Source organism: Rattus rattus, chromosome 4, assembly GCF_011064425.1.
Source record: "Rattus rattus isolate New Zealand chromosome 4, Rrattus_CSIRO_v1, whole genome shotgun sequence".
In the NCBI taxonomy this organism is placed as follows: domain Eukaryota; kingdom Metazoa; phylum Chordata; class Mammalia; order Rodentia; family Muridae; genus Rattus; species Rattus rattus.
In genome coordinates this window covers 127439681-127452023 of record NC_046157.1, presented here as the reverse complement: position 1 = coordinate 127452023, position 12343 = coordinate 127439681, and the positions used below count along the sequence as shown (strand labels likewise).

Below are 12343 nucleotides of genomic sequence, written 5' to 3'. Positions count from 1 at the left end.
TCATTTAAAAATACACAAAATTTTAATGTCCAAGTTCATTACCCACCAATCTGATCAAGTCACCTTTATCTTTGAGAATGACTACTGCACAAGGAATTCTTGAATTCAGTGAGGAAGCCTCATGAATAAAGGCAAGTGGGGGCTCTGTGACACAGAGAAGAACTCTGAACTCTGGTGGCCTTGAATACAAAATTCCCTATCTGAACATTTTTCAAAGCAGTTTCTCAGAACTGAATGTCATTCAGGTTTTTGTGTAGAGAGATCAAATATTTCATGAACTCAGGGACCTGACTAATCACTTGTAAATGCTAAAGACTGCAAAGATAACAGAAGCAAATTCTTATGAAGGAAGAAGACACATAAATCTAGGTGTGGGCTTTAAGAACAAAGAGTGAAATGTTTCATTATATTTAGGAAGAATTGTCACTTGAAATCTCTCATATTAAGATGTTCATTGAGGTGTCAAGAGCCAGGCCTTGATGAATTGAGGCACGAAGGCAGAAAGGAGAGGAAGGTCTGAGACTACACATGTTACGGAACTCATTTCACCTGTGAAGAGAAGAATATTGATTTCATTCATCTCACTTAGTTGGGACTCTAACGAAAGAAAAAAATCAAGTTCATTGATGTCAACTCCAAAGATGGCAGTAGTGTACTGAGAACAGAAAGAAAGCCGAATGGGAGAATGACAAATGCAACTTCATTAGGAAAATTTGAAAACACTATTTTTCTTCATGAAAAGGCAACGAAAGAGCCTCAAATTCTGGCTGCATCATATATTCCTGGCAACCTTCATGGCAATTGTGATGCATGGATTTTATACTCTGTGTGTGCGTGCGTGCATGTGTGTGTGTGTGTGTGTGTGTGTGTGTGTGTGTATACATATATATATATATATATGTAGTGCATGTGTACATGCATGTGCTTGTGTGTATAACATATAGCTTCATTTTCTGTGTATGTTGCTGGTACCTTATGTCTGGATTTTTGCTTAAAAATAGTGAGCATTTTTAAAAAAAAATGTTGGACTAAATATAATACTATACTTTCACATGTTTTAATTCAAATATATTTTTAACTTGGTATTTCTATTGATTTTTTAATCACAGTTACATATAATCTTTTAACCAAAGGAAATACATTATTTTTGCCTCTGAATATTAAAAATTTCTATGGTTCTTCAGTTGTTACATTTAGCAATTTGGTGAATATGTATTATTGTTAGAAAAAATGGAACATTGCTTGTGATTGGACACTTTTTGTTACATCCTCTGCTGAGCAGGCCCTTAAGAAAGTGACAGCTACTTTTCCTGGGAACTCTTGTGCCTGAAATAGTTCCCATGATCAGCCATTCTGAAGAGTTTTGTCTGAAAAATAGAATACGCCATCTAGATCTCTTAAAGAGTTTTGAATTGTGGAATTATCAGAATTTTGTACACTTTATAGGGAAGACGTAGGAATCCCATATTGTGGGTTGGTTCTGTATTAATTACGTTCCGAAAATCACATGGGAGTCTGTAGGTCTCTGCTACAGTTGGCTTTAATTGCTCAATAGAGTTAGTAAAGAGGTGGGACTTTAGATTTCCCAGGCAAGGCACCAGGGGAAAAAGGAGGTTTTAGAATCTGCATGATGAGGAAGCAGAAAAATCTAGCTTGAGAGTTGCAGGGAAGAAAGCATTATAATATGTAAGAATAGGGGTTTCCCCAATTGGATCTGGGATAGCAGTGGTGGAATATGGATTTTAGAGAGTAATAATTCAGGAATATTGGAGAGAGTGTGCTAGCCATGGAGAGAAAATGCTTAGCTGTTGCATTGTTTAAGAGTGTGTGTGTGTGTGTGTGTGTGTGTGTGTGTGAGGAGAGAGAGAGAGAGAGAGAGAGAGAGAGAGAGAGAGAGAGAGAGAGAGAGAGAGAGAGAGAGAGAGAGAGAGAGAAGGGGGGGCGTCCTTCATTTGTGAATCTAAAACATTTGGGCAGGTGTAGAGAAAGTGTGTGATCCTCCAGGGAGTTTAGAGCGATTTAAGTCACTACTACTACCATCCCCTTTTTTTCCATTTAAAACGAAATATGAACATATTTATTAGGATGCTCAATAGTGAAAATGCGATCGCTTTCTTCATGTGAAGAATACACCTGACCCACATTGTGGGAGGAAGAGGATAAGGGCTCCCAACACGGGTGTCATACGGCTCCACAAGAAATCCCCATTCATCAAGGAGAGGTAGGAGTAGAAAGGAAGGGCAGAGGCCACAGCCTACACCAAGAGCCTTTCAATAGAGCGCTGAATGGACTGGATCTGCTGCTTTAGTTGAGCGCCTTCCTTGATGGTAACAGAACAGGCGACGACTGGCCTGGAGACTCCATAGGCCCATCCTAAAGCCTAATTGGAGCACACAGAAGCGTAGGGGTCATTTTTGTCTTCACACAGCAGAGAGAGGAGCAGGATGATCTCCAAGGACTCAGCGTCTGCTGCCCTCACAATCAACTCAGCGATGCTTCTGTTGCGGGTTTTGGTGGCTTCCCTGGCTCTTTTCCAAAGCTGCTTGTAGTTTATACGTCTGCCGAACAAGGTCCAGCAGCTTCCTAGTGAGGTGGGCATCTGCGAGGTGATAGGCCTTTGGGTTCACATTAGCCTCCTTCATGGCTGCGGAGCGCAGGCCTCACCGAGACTCAACAGCCTACCTGAGACAGACTCCTAAATTATTTTATGTCTCAACCCCTATGTTAGAATTTTGCACACTGTCTATCAAGCTAGCCTGAGCTTGCTCATTACCAGCAGAGTGGAAATGCATTTAGTCAGAGAAGTTGCTGGATACAAGAGCAAGTGTTAATCACGTCTGAGAAGGAACTAGAAGCTCAAAGGAGGAATTGCAAGTAGGGAATTTGCAAAGGGTACTAGGCATTTCTTAGGACTATAAGCAAATGTGGAATGGTAATATAGCTAGCTGTACTCAGTTTAAAGATCCCAGTCAGATATTTTTACGTTGGCGAATTGGACAGGGTAACTGACATTCTTTGTAAATTGACCTAAGTTCTGGAAATGATTTTGCGCTGATTTGAAATATACGTGCCATACTCTGTCAAATGGAGAAGAATGGTTTGGTTCATTAAGTTATTATCTTCAACAGTCTTTTCACTGTTATTTGTAACAGCCATGAGAAATGAGCTCTAAATGAGACAGAGTAGATGGTTAAAAGGTGGCCACAACCCAATTAACAAACTTCAGTGAACTTGCATTTTCAACCTGAACACTCCTCAGACCCAAAGTAGCGATATAACTTAAATATATGAAACAAAGAATGCTTAATTTCAATGTATATTTGTTTATTCCTCATTTTTGTTTATTTTTTAAATTACTATTTGACTATTGCAACTCACAGATAGTCCTGTGATTTGATATTGAGAGGAGTTAATTGGCCCGAGACACGCTGACTCCATGATAGACCACACACTAGTAGCAGTTCAGGAGACCAGGCCTGAGTTTCTACTTCCCAGAACTGGCAAGTCAGTTACAGGAACAAGCACAGGCTGATGTAAAAGGAACCCCTCCCCAGCTTGTAAAACACTTAGCCAAGCTTGCGGTCAAGAGGTCAAGAGCTACCCCTCTTTGGTATGAAGCAAGAATAGTTAGTCAAGTGTGCTTGAAGCAAGACCCTAACCAATGATAGCATCACCCAGACCCCTAGAGATAGATCCCACCAATCAGGATATGGATCACCTACCCAACTGTAATATTCTTCTTTTTGGTTTTAAATCTGAATCTGTGAATTCAGTTGGGATCTTTCCATCCTGATGGAATTGGGCCCCTGGATGCAGGAATTTGTTCAATAAATGCCCCCTTTACTAATTAGAAATACAAACTGGTTGCGTGTGTAGCAATCCTGTCTGATACAACATAAATGGTCTTTTTTGAGGATTTGTGACTCCTTTCTGATTCAAGGCAGAAACGGGTAAAGGAGTTCCTAGCCCATTCAAGGGGTCTGTCAGCCTGAAGCATTTTATAGCTAAGGAAACAAGGACATGGTTATATATTTCATGGTAGATAAGCTTCTTTTGTAGGGCCATTCAGGAGAAAAAAAATAATGAAAGAGAAATCAAGAGGAAGTGTTTCAATCCCCATTTAGTCACTTCAAAGTAGATGAATGAGACATAAAGAAGAGAGCTCAGATACATTTCAGCCCAATTAACAAGTTGGAGTGAATTTACATTTCCAACACAAACACTTCTCAGAACCAAGAAGTGACATATTGTAGCTTAAATATATAAAAAACAGAATACTTGATTCCAATGTAGATTTGTTTTTTTTTCCTCAATTTTGCCAATCTTTTCTGAATTACTATATGACCTATACAACTTACAGATAGTCTTGTGGTTTGATATTTCACTGATTACTAATTAAAATTACAAACTGAATTGTATAATAATCATGTCTGATACAGCACATTTAAACCTGAATATATACTGTTCTAATTTTACAAAAAAATGAGGAGGGCATATTTAGTGGCAAATTAGAAAAATCTTTCAGAAAAATATTCATGAAGAAAAAAATCTAGTAGTAATACGTCCAAAATTAAGAAGGCAGTTGTGTTTAAGGAATTTGTGGTTGCTATGCTCTAGTGGACACTTTCCATGGATGTTCTTTGGGTGATGTTCTTTTCTAATACTAGATCAGAGTTTGTTACATGTTTTCTAGAATGATATTCCATTTATCTGGATAAGTTGTTCTGCAAACTTGTAACTAATATTTAGTTATACCTTTTCCTAGCAGAATTTCTTCAGGTATCCTCTCCTTAGACCAAGAGAAAGACATGGTTTCTTGTTTGGAGGTAGGGTTTCCCTATAGTTCTGGCTTTCCATGAATTTGCTCTGTAGATCAGACTGGCCTCAGCCTCTCACAGATCTGCCTACCTCTGCCTACAGAGTGCTAGCAATTGCCGTAACACCCAGCTCCACATGAATGGTTTTTATCCAAAACATCCAAGTTCCTCTTTTTTTTCTTCAAGCATATAAATGCAGAATACCCAGGTAGTAGAGACTGTTTTATAACATGATAGGATGTGAAAATTTTAGTTCCCGAAGAACAGTAGAAATTATAAACATGGTAAACGAAAACCCAAACTGCATAAAACTTGCTTTTTCAGGCGAGCTTCCTCTTAGTCAAAAGACCACCTTTGCCTCCCTGATGCAAAGCAATGATTGAAAAAAAAAAACCAAAACCAAAACCTCACGTGCTCAGGTGTCTTTCTGAAAAGCTAGGGAATGTTTTGTAATTTAGTCAATAACAGAATACAAAAATTTTTAATACTTTATTTGTTATCATTTATATTTTTCTGTAACTGTTTCATTTTATTTGGTTCTCTGAGCCCTTTTGCTCCCAATGGTTTTAGTAGAAAGAATACATAATTTGATTTTTTTTTTTTTTTTAAAAAATTCAGTTCTTCAAATTGTACTTGCTAAAAGCTTTGTGGTGACTAAAGACTAATTCTAAAGAGGCGACAGATACTTCACACTGAAAAGGACTGAGATAGTAACAACTTTATCCAAGGAAAAATAGCTGCTTCAGGTAGTAGCTTGAACATTTACGCCTTTAAAGAAGTCTTCTTGCCTCATCTGTAAGTTAACATTTAAAAAAAGGTCCTTGAAAAATTGTGTGTAGGAGGAGGGGCGCTTGAGGAAAGTCTTTAGAGTTCATAGCATAAGGCATTTTTTTCTTGTTCAGGCTGAGTCTAAGATTGTTTTTGTTTTTTGTTTTCCATTTTCTCTTTGCTATATATACACTTTGCCTACTGAGAAACACTAATCCCTAGTCCTAACATAAAAATGGACTCTCTTACCACTCTGTAGGAAAAAATGGCAAATGGAATTCATTGAGAAATAAAACTTTGTGAAAAGACTTGTGGGATTCTTGGTCTCTTGCTACATTAGCATGAATTTACTGAGCTCCGTTCACCCTGCTTCATTTCTACAATGCTGTACAGAAGGATAGCTAGCCTCAAATGAGAGATAATGACATAGCATGCTTCTTCTTGTTCTTACGCCAGTTAGGATTTCTTCTATGGCAGCTTACCTTACATAAGAACCGAGGAACAGTCGTAAGGTTAAAACCTCATAAAATATGGTAGCATTAATTCATAATTTTACATTTATTTTAAATAAAATTTAAGGTGGTTAAAATTTGTTGCTTGATTGCGGTATTTCAGCCCTTGACTGATATGTTCAACATGAATGAAGGACATGGTGCTTCTTGGGAATGGAAAGCTGTTACGATAGCAAAATGGATAGTAAGAAGGAGGGATGTTATAAGTAAAAGGTATGCTTCATCAACTACTTCCTAGATGTGTATATTCCATAGGCACAGTCTGTCATCAGACAGGGTCTTTTAAGATGTTTTATGTGATGTCTTGGTCGTGTTTTCCAAAGTTAGAATTGATTTACCATATAACCCACCTATATGATTTCTGAGTGTGTGTGTGAAAAAACCACAAGTACTTGCATATCAGCATTTACTGTCACTGTTCAGCTACTGTACAGAACCATCTTCAGTGATTATCAGTATATGAGTGGTTAAAGAAAATGTGCTATATATCACATATATTCATATTCATAACATAATCAATAAGAATAAAATACTGGTATTGGGAAGGAAATGGAGGACACTGTATTAAGTGAAATAAGGAAGGCACACCAAAAATGAATTGCACTGCACATTTCCCCCACATGTTAGACCTAAAGGAAAGCCAAAATGTCAGTAGAGTCATGACTAGTATGGATCAGGAGGGATGTCGGGGAAGAAAACTGAGAAAATGAAGGTTGATAAATGCATACCCTGTTCATGCAGACAAATCTGTGATTTCTACAGAACCCTATAAATGTATTCAACTAATATATAGTCACTATATTTTTACTTTATGTCTTTAAAGATAGGGCCTAATCTATATCTGTAGCTGGCCTGGAATTGACTACATAGTCCAATAGTAGGCTTAAGTTCTTAATAATCCTTTTGCCTCAGACACTTGAGTGCTAGGACTACAGAAATGGGCCTCCATGTCTACAATAACTGCCTGTGATTAGTTATCTATGTTATGATAGTGTTTGAAAATATGTTATCAATTTATTGTGAGAGGATATTGTGGAAAACTGGATGAGAACCACAAATTGTCATTTCCCAATTCATATTCATTTTTACAAAAATATAAATCTACTGAATTTAGCAGCCAATTGAAAGTATTTATACTGAGACATATGTAGGTAAAGACAGCAGACATTAAAAATAGAAGGAAGCCTTTTGTGTCAACCCCTCCCTCTAAACAAAGATGACTTCCAGACAGGAAGCCATTGAAGACTATTTTTTAAAATTGTGATAAAAAATGTTGACTTGAATGTCTTCACAGTTGATGGTCTCTGATAGGTGGCTGGGGAATGAATCAGTTAATGTTAAGGGACTGACCACTGGGAGTTTGACCATGCTCCAGTGAGTATATGGACAACACGAATTAGACTCCTGTGGCTGTGACTGCCTCCACAATCATGGATTAGCATGGATTAGAACCTGCATTGTAAACCAAATAAACCCATTTTCCCCTAAATTCTTTTTTTTTCCAAAATAAAAAATATCACAACTTCAGAAACAGCTAAGGCATAAATAAAGACTTTCCTCAGTTTCTACTTGGAATTGGAATTAAGCTTACAATTGACCTATTGGTCAAAGCAAATCAAACAACCAGATACAGAATTAATGTGCAGGTCATTAACACATGGTGAGAATTTGGATATGGGATGTGTGAAAAGTCAGAGTTATTAACTCAACCAGTTTGCCACAAATCGCCTGATGAACTACTGGGAGAAAGACTGATTACATTTGGACAAGGTTCAAAAGTGGTAGTAGGGGCCATAAAATTTTGATTGTGCATTTCTAAATTAAAAGGAATAATTACGTTTTATTTTCCTAAGCACAGCAGAAGGTAGTGAGGCATCCTTGAGCACAGTATGGGAATGAAGTAGAGAAGTGAAACTGTGAAACTGATATGGGCAAAAAAAATCCCTTATTTGACTATGTTGACATAAGTATAAAGACACATTTAGCAGGAATAAACAGAAAAATTGAGGGAAGATTGCTTTAAATATATGAAAATTGCTGCAACAGGTAATTTGATAGAAAATGAATTTATAGAATGAGGGACATAGACCAACCATTGAAATTAATGTTTTTTCCTACATCACTTTTATTAGTTGCTTTTTAAAAAAAATGGCAAAAAAATTTAAAATATATCTTGAAGATATTTTTCACTTAATTTTAATTGCAAAGACAGGATTCATTTCTAACTGAAATAACAGTCATCATTCTGTTATAAATAAGAAAGTTTAAGACGTCAGCGATCTTATCTTCTATAATATTTGGCTTCTTTCCTACAAGCTCTTTAGCCAATGGTTCTACTTGAAACATCTCTTTAACTGATATAGTGACACATGGCTTTCTTGATGACTTTCACATGGAGACCATTTCATCACACACAGCCTCCTGGTGAAATTGTAATGTGGGCAAACAAGAAACGATATTGAAAACATGACACATCTTTTTGTTCCTGCTTCTGATACCATCCGACTTAAAAAGGAATGGCACACATTTAGGTATATATAGAATTAAAAATATACAGTTAAAACAAAATTGGTTTTCCTAACAAATGACCCGAAGTTAGCTGGCAATTTAGCTCAGAGGAAATTTACCATGAGAACAATTTCAAGTAACACACACACACACACACACACACACACACACACACACACACACACACACACACAAAGCATATGCATACATTGCTGTGTTAAAAAAAAAGCCGACTACGTGGCGTATGTCTGTATTCTCACATTCCAGAAGATGAACAATAATGATCAGAAGGGTAAGATCAAGGCCAGCTTAGACTGTACAAGTGAGACCTAGTGTTAAAACACTCACTCACACACACACACACACACACACACACACACACACACACACACACGAAATTAGATGACTTAAATATAGATTATATACTATGTTATTTATTGTATTTTAGATTATTTTTATTTTTTCTTATTGCTCCTTATTTTATTTTGTTTTAAACATATTTTAAAATTTATTTTTAATTAAAATAGAATTTTTCACCTTCTTTCCTTTCAAACTCTACCATGCATCCTCAAATTAATAGCCCCTTTTACTTGGATTATTATTGTTACATAAACTGTTCTAAAGCATCACATGTCAGACCTATGTCACTCTTAACGTTTCTCCATGTGCATTGGAGTTTTACATTAATCTCATTGTGTAAATTGTTCACTCATTCATGAACAGTTGAAATTGGAATTTAATAAAATTATCATAAATTATCAAATCACATGCAAATTCCAACTCATCTATCCTTGTGTGCTTTATTTGTGTTTATATTCTTAGTTAAGAGTATATCCATTTTATTATAAGTAAAGATATATTTAGCCTTTCAAAACTTTAAAGACATTAAAGACATGTAAGATTTAGGGGAACACATATTCCCAATTTAAAATTTTTCTGAAAAACTTGAAATGTGAGAAAATATTGAAATTTACTTCTTAGGATATCTGGAAAACTTAATAAATGAGCCTTAATTGATATCATCTTTTGTTTTTCTCTGGCAAAGATAAAATGTACAAGTTATATTTTGGAAAAATTTGTTTCCGTATGTCGTTAAGAAGCTAGCATTGCACAAATTGCAGATAAACACAGTCATAATCATAAATCATAGACCACCACTGCTGAGCTATACCACTGAACAGAAACAGTCAGTTTCAGGCCTGTGGGAAAATATCATTCAGCCACATGTTGATTCCCCTTACTAAGTATTAATTTCAAGTTTATTGGGTCCATTGGTTATTCAAGACGGGTTATTGAAAATAGTGAAGATAGAGCCTGGACAGTGGATCAGCAGTTGGCTGCTCCTGCAAAGGAAGCCAGTGCAGTTTCCAGCACAACTGCCCTGACTCCAGCTATGGAGGATCTAACTCCCTCTCTGGCCTCTCTAAGTAATGTACTCATGTGTGTTTGTACACACACACACACACACACACACAGAGAGAGAGAGAGAGAGAGAGAGAGAGAGAGAGAGAGAGGAGAGAGAGAGAGAGAGAGAGGAAAGAAAACAAGGAAGGAAAAGAAGAAAGACAGAAAACAAAAACCACAATCCATGCATTATTTAATTTTCTTTTTTTTTAAAATTGGATATTTTATTTACATTTCAAATGTTACCCCTTTCCCTGTTTCTGCTCCAAAATCCCCCACCCCATCCCCATCCCCCTGCTTCTATGAGGGTGCTCCCCACCCACCCTCCCACGCACTCACCCACTCCTGCCTTCTTACCCTGGCATTACCCTACACTGAGGCATTGAGCCTTCATAGGACCAAGGACCTTTCTTCCCATTCATGTTCCACAAGGCCATCCTCTGTTACATATGCAGCTGGAGCCGTGGGTCACTCCATGCAAACTCTTTGTTTGGTGATTTAATCCCTGGAAGCTCTGGGAAGTAGGGTCTGGTTGGTTGATATTGTTGTTCTTTCTATGGGGTTGCAAACCCCTTCAGCTCCTTCAGTCCTTTCTCCAACTCCTCCATTGGGGACCCCATGCTCAATCTGATGGTTAGCTGCAAGCATCCTCATCTGTATCAGTAAGGCTCTGGCAGAGTCTCTCAGGAGACATCTATGTCTAGCTCCTGTCAGCAAGCACTTTTTGGCATCAGCAATAGTGAATGGGTTTGGTGGCTGCATATGAGATGGATTCCCCAGGTGGGGCAGTTTTGGGATAATCTTTTCTTTAGTCCCTGCTCCACTCTTTGTCCCTGTATTTCTTCCCGTCAGTATTTTGCTCCCTCTTCTAAGAAGGACCAAGCATCCACATTTTGGTCTTCCTTCTTCTTGAGCTTCATACGGTCTGTGAATTGTACCTTGGATATTCCAAGCTTTTGGGCTAATATCCATTTATCAGTGGGTACATATCATGTGTGTTCTTTTGTGACTGGGTTATCTCACTCAGGATAATTTCTAGCTCTATCCGTTACTCCATTGTGTAAAAGTACCACATTTCTGTATCCATTCTTCTGTTCAAGGACTTATGAGTTCTTTCCAGCTTCTGGCTATTATAAATATGGCTGCTATGAACATAGTGGAGCATGTGTCCTTGTTATATGTTGGGGCATCTTTTGGGTATATGCCCAGGAGTGGTACATCTGGGTCCTCTGGTAGTACTATGTCCAGTTTTCCAAGGAAGTGCCAGACTGCTTTCCAGAGTGGTTGTATCAGCCTGTAATCCCACCAACAATGGAGGAATGTTCTTTTTTCCTCCACTTCCTCTCCAGCATTTGCTGTCACTTGTGTTTTTGATCTTAGTCATTCTGACTGGTGTGAGGTGGAATCTCAGGGTTGTTATCATTCACCAAATACTGAAACACTGGACTAAAACTTAAGAGACTGTAGGATTGTTTCAACTTAAATTTTTAGAACATACAATCTACTTATTAGTGAAGAGACATGAGGTATCCTGCCCTATCTTGCATTAATCCTTGGCCCGCATTCCCTTGTTCTTGTGCTGTGCCAAAGGGACCAGCACTTCCTTCTCCCCACCCCCTACCTCAGGGCAGATGCAGGCCTTGGGAGTAGAGGAAAGGCAGTCTACCCTAGCCTTCACATAGCTGAAATCTGTTCTCTCTCCCCTGGGATTAACAGTCAACATTTTAGGTGCAGATGGCTCCTGCCTTGAAGGGAAGCAAGAGCCAATATTCTTGAAGGATAAAAAGCCCACTCTTCGACTATAGGAAAGAGGCAATTAAGTGTTCCCAGACAGCTGTGACCAGTTTGTAAACTACACCAGCTTCTGATAACGGAATGAGTTACTTCTTCCCGGGTCAGGAAGGTTCTTTTCCAGCTGCGTGGTTCTGCCCTGCTGTCTGAACAAACGTTATCAGGTTTGAAAGATGCCACTCCTTTACGCCCTCCCCAGACATGTAATGCCAAAGCTCAAGAATCCCAGCTTATGCATAGTCTTATATATATCTCAAGTCACCTGGACCAGAACATCGAATGCCTAACCCGTGGAGCAGGGAAGGATTGCGATCTGGATCAGACTTGTATAATAAAGACACTTTTTCTACAGCAGACTTGCAATTCCTGTGGTCTCCTGGGTTTCCCATGAACTGGGCATGACAAGAGGAAATTAAAGTGGTTATTCCAGAGTGGTAGGAGTGTGCAGTTGGAATTCCCTACCTCCTCAGGAGTTGGAAGCAGACAGGAAGTAAAACCTCAAAGCCTGACCTAGTTACCCACTTTCTTTAAGAAGGATCCACC

The 12343-nt window shown here is 38.2% G+C and overlaps 1 pseudogene; it reads right to left on the bottom strand.

The window, feature by feature from the left end:
* Positions 1-2254: 2254 nt before the first annotated feature.
* Positions 2255-2642, bottom strand: LOC116898175 (annotated as a pseudogene).
* Between the last annotated feature and the right edge of the window lie 9701 nt (positions 2643-12343).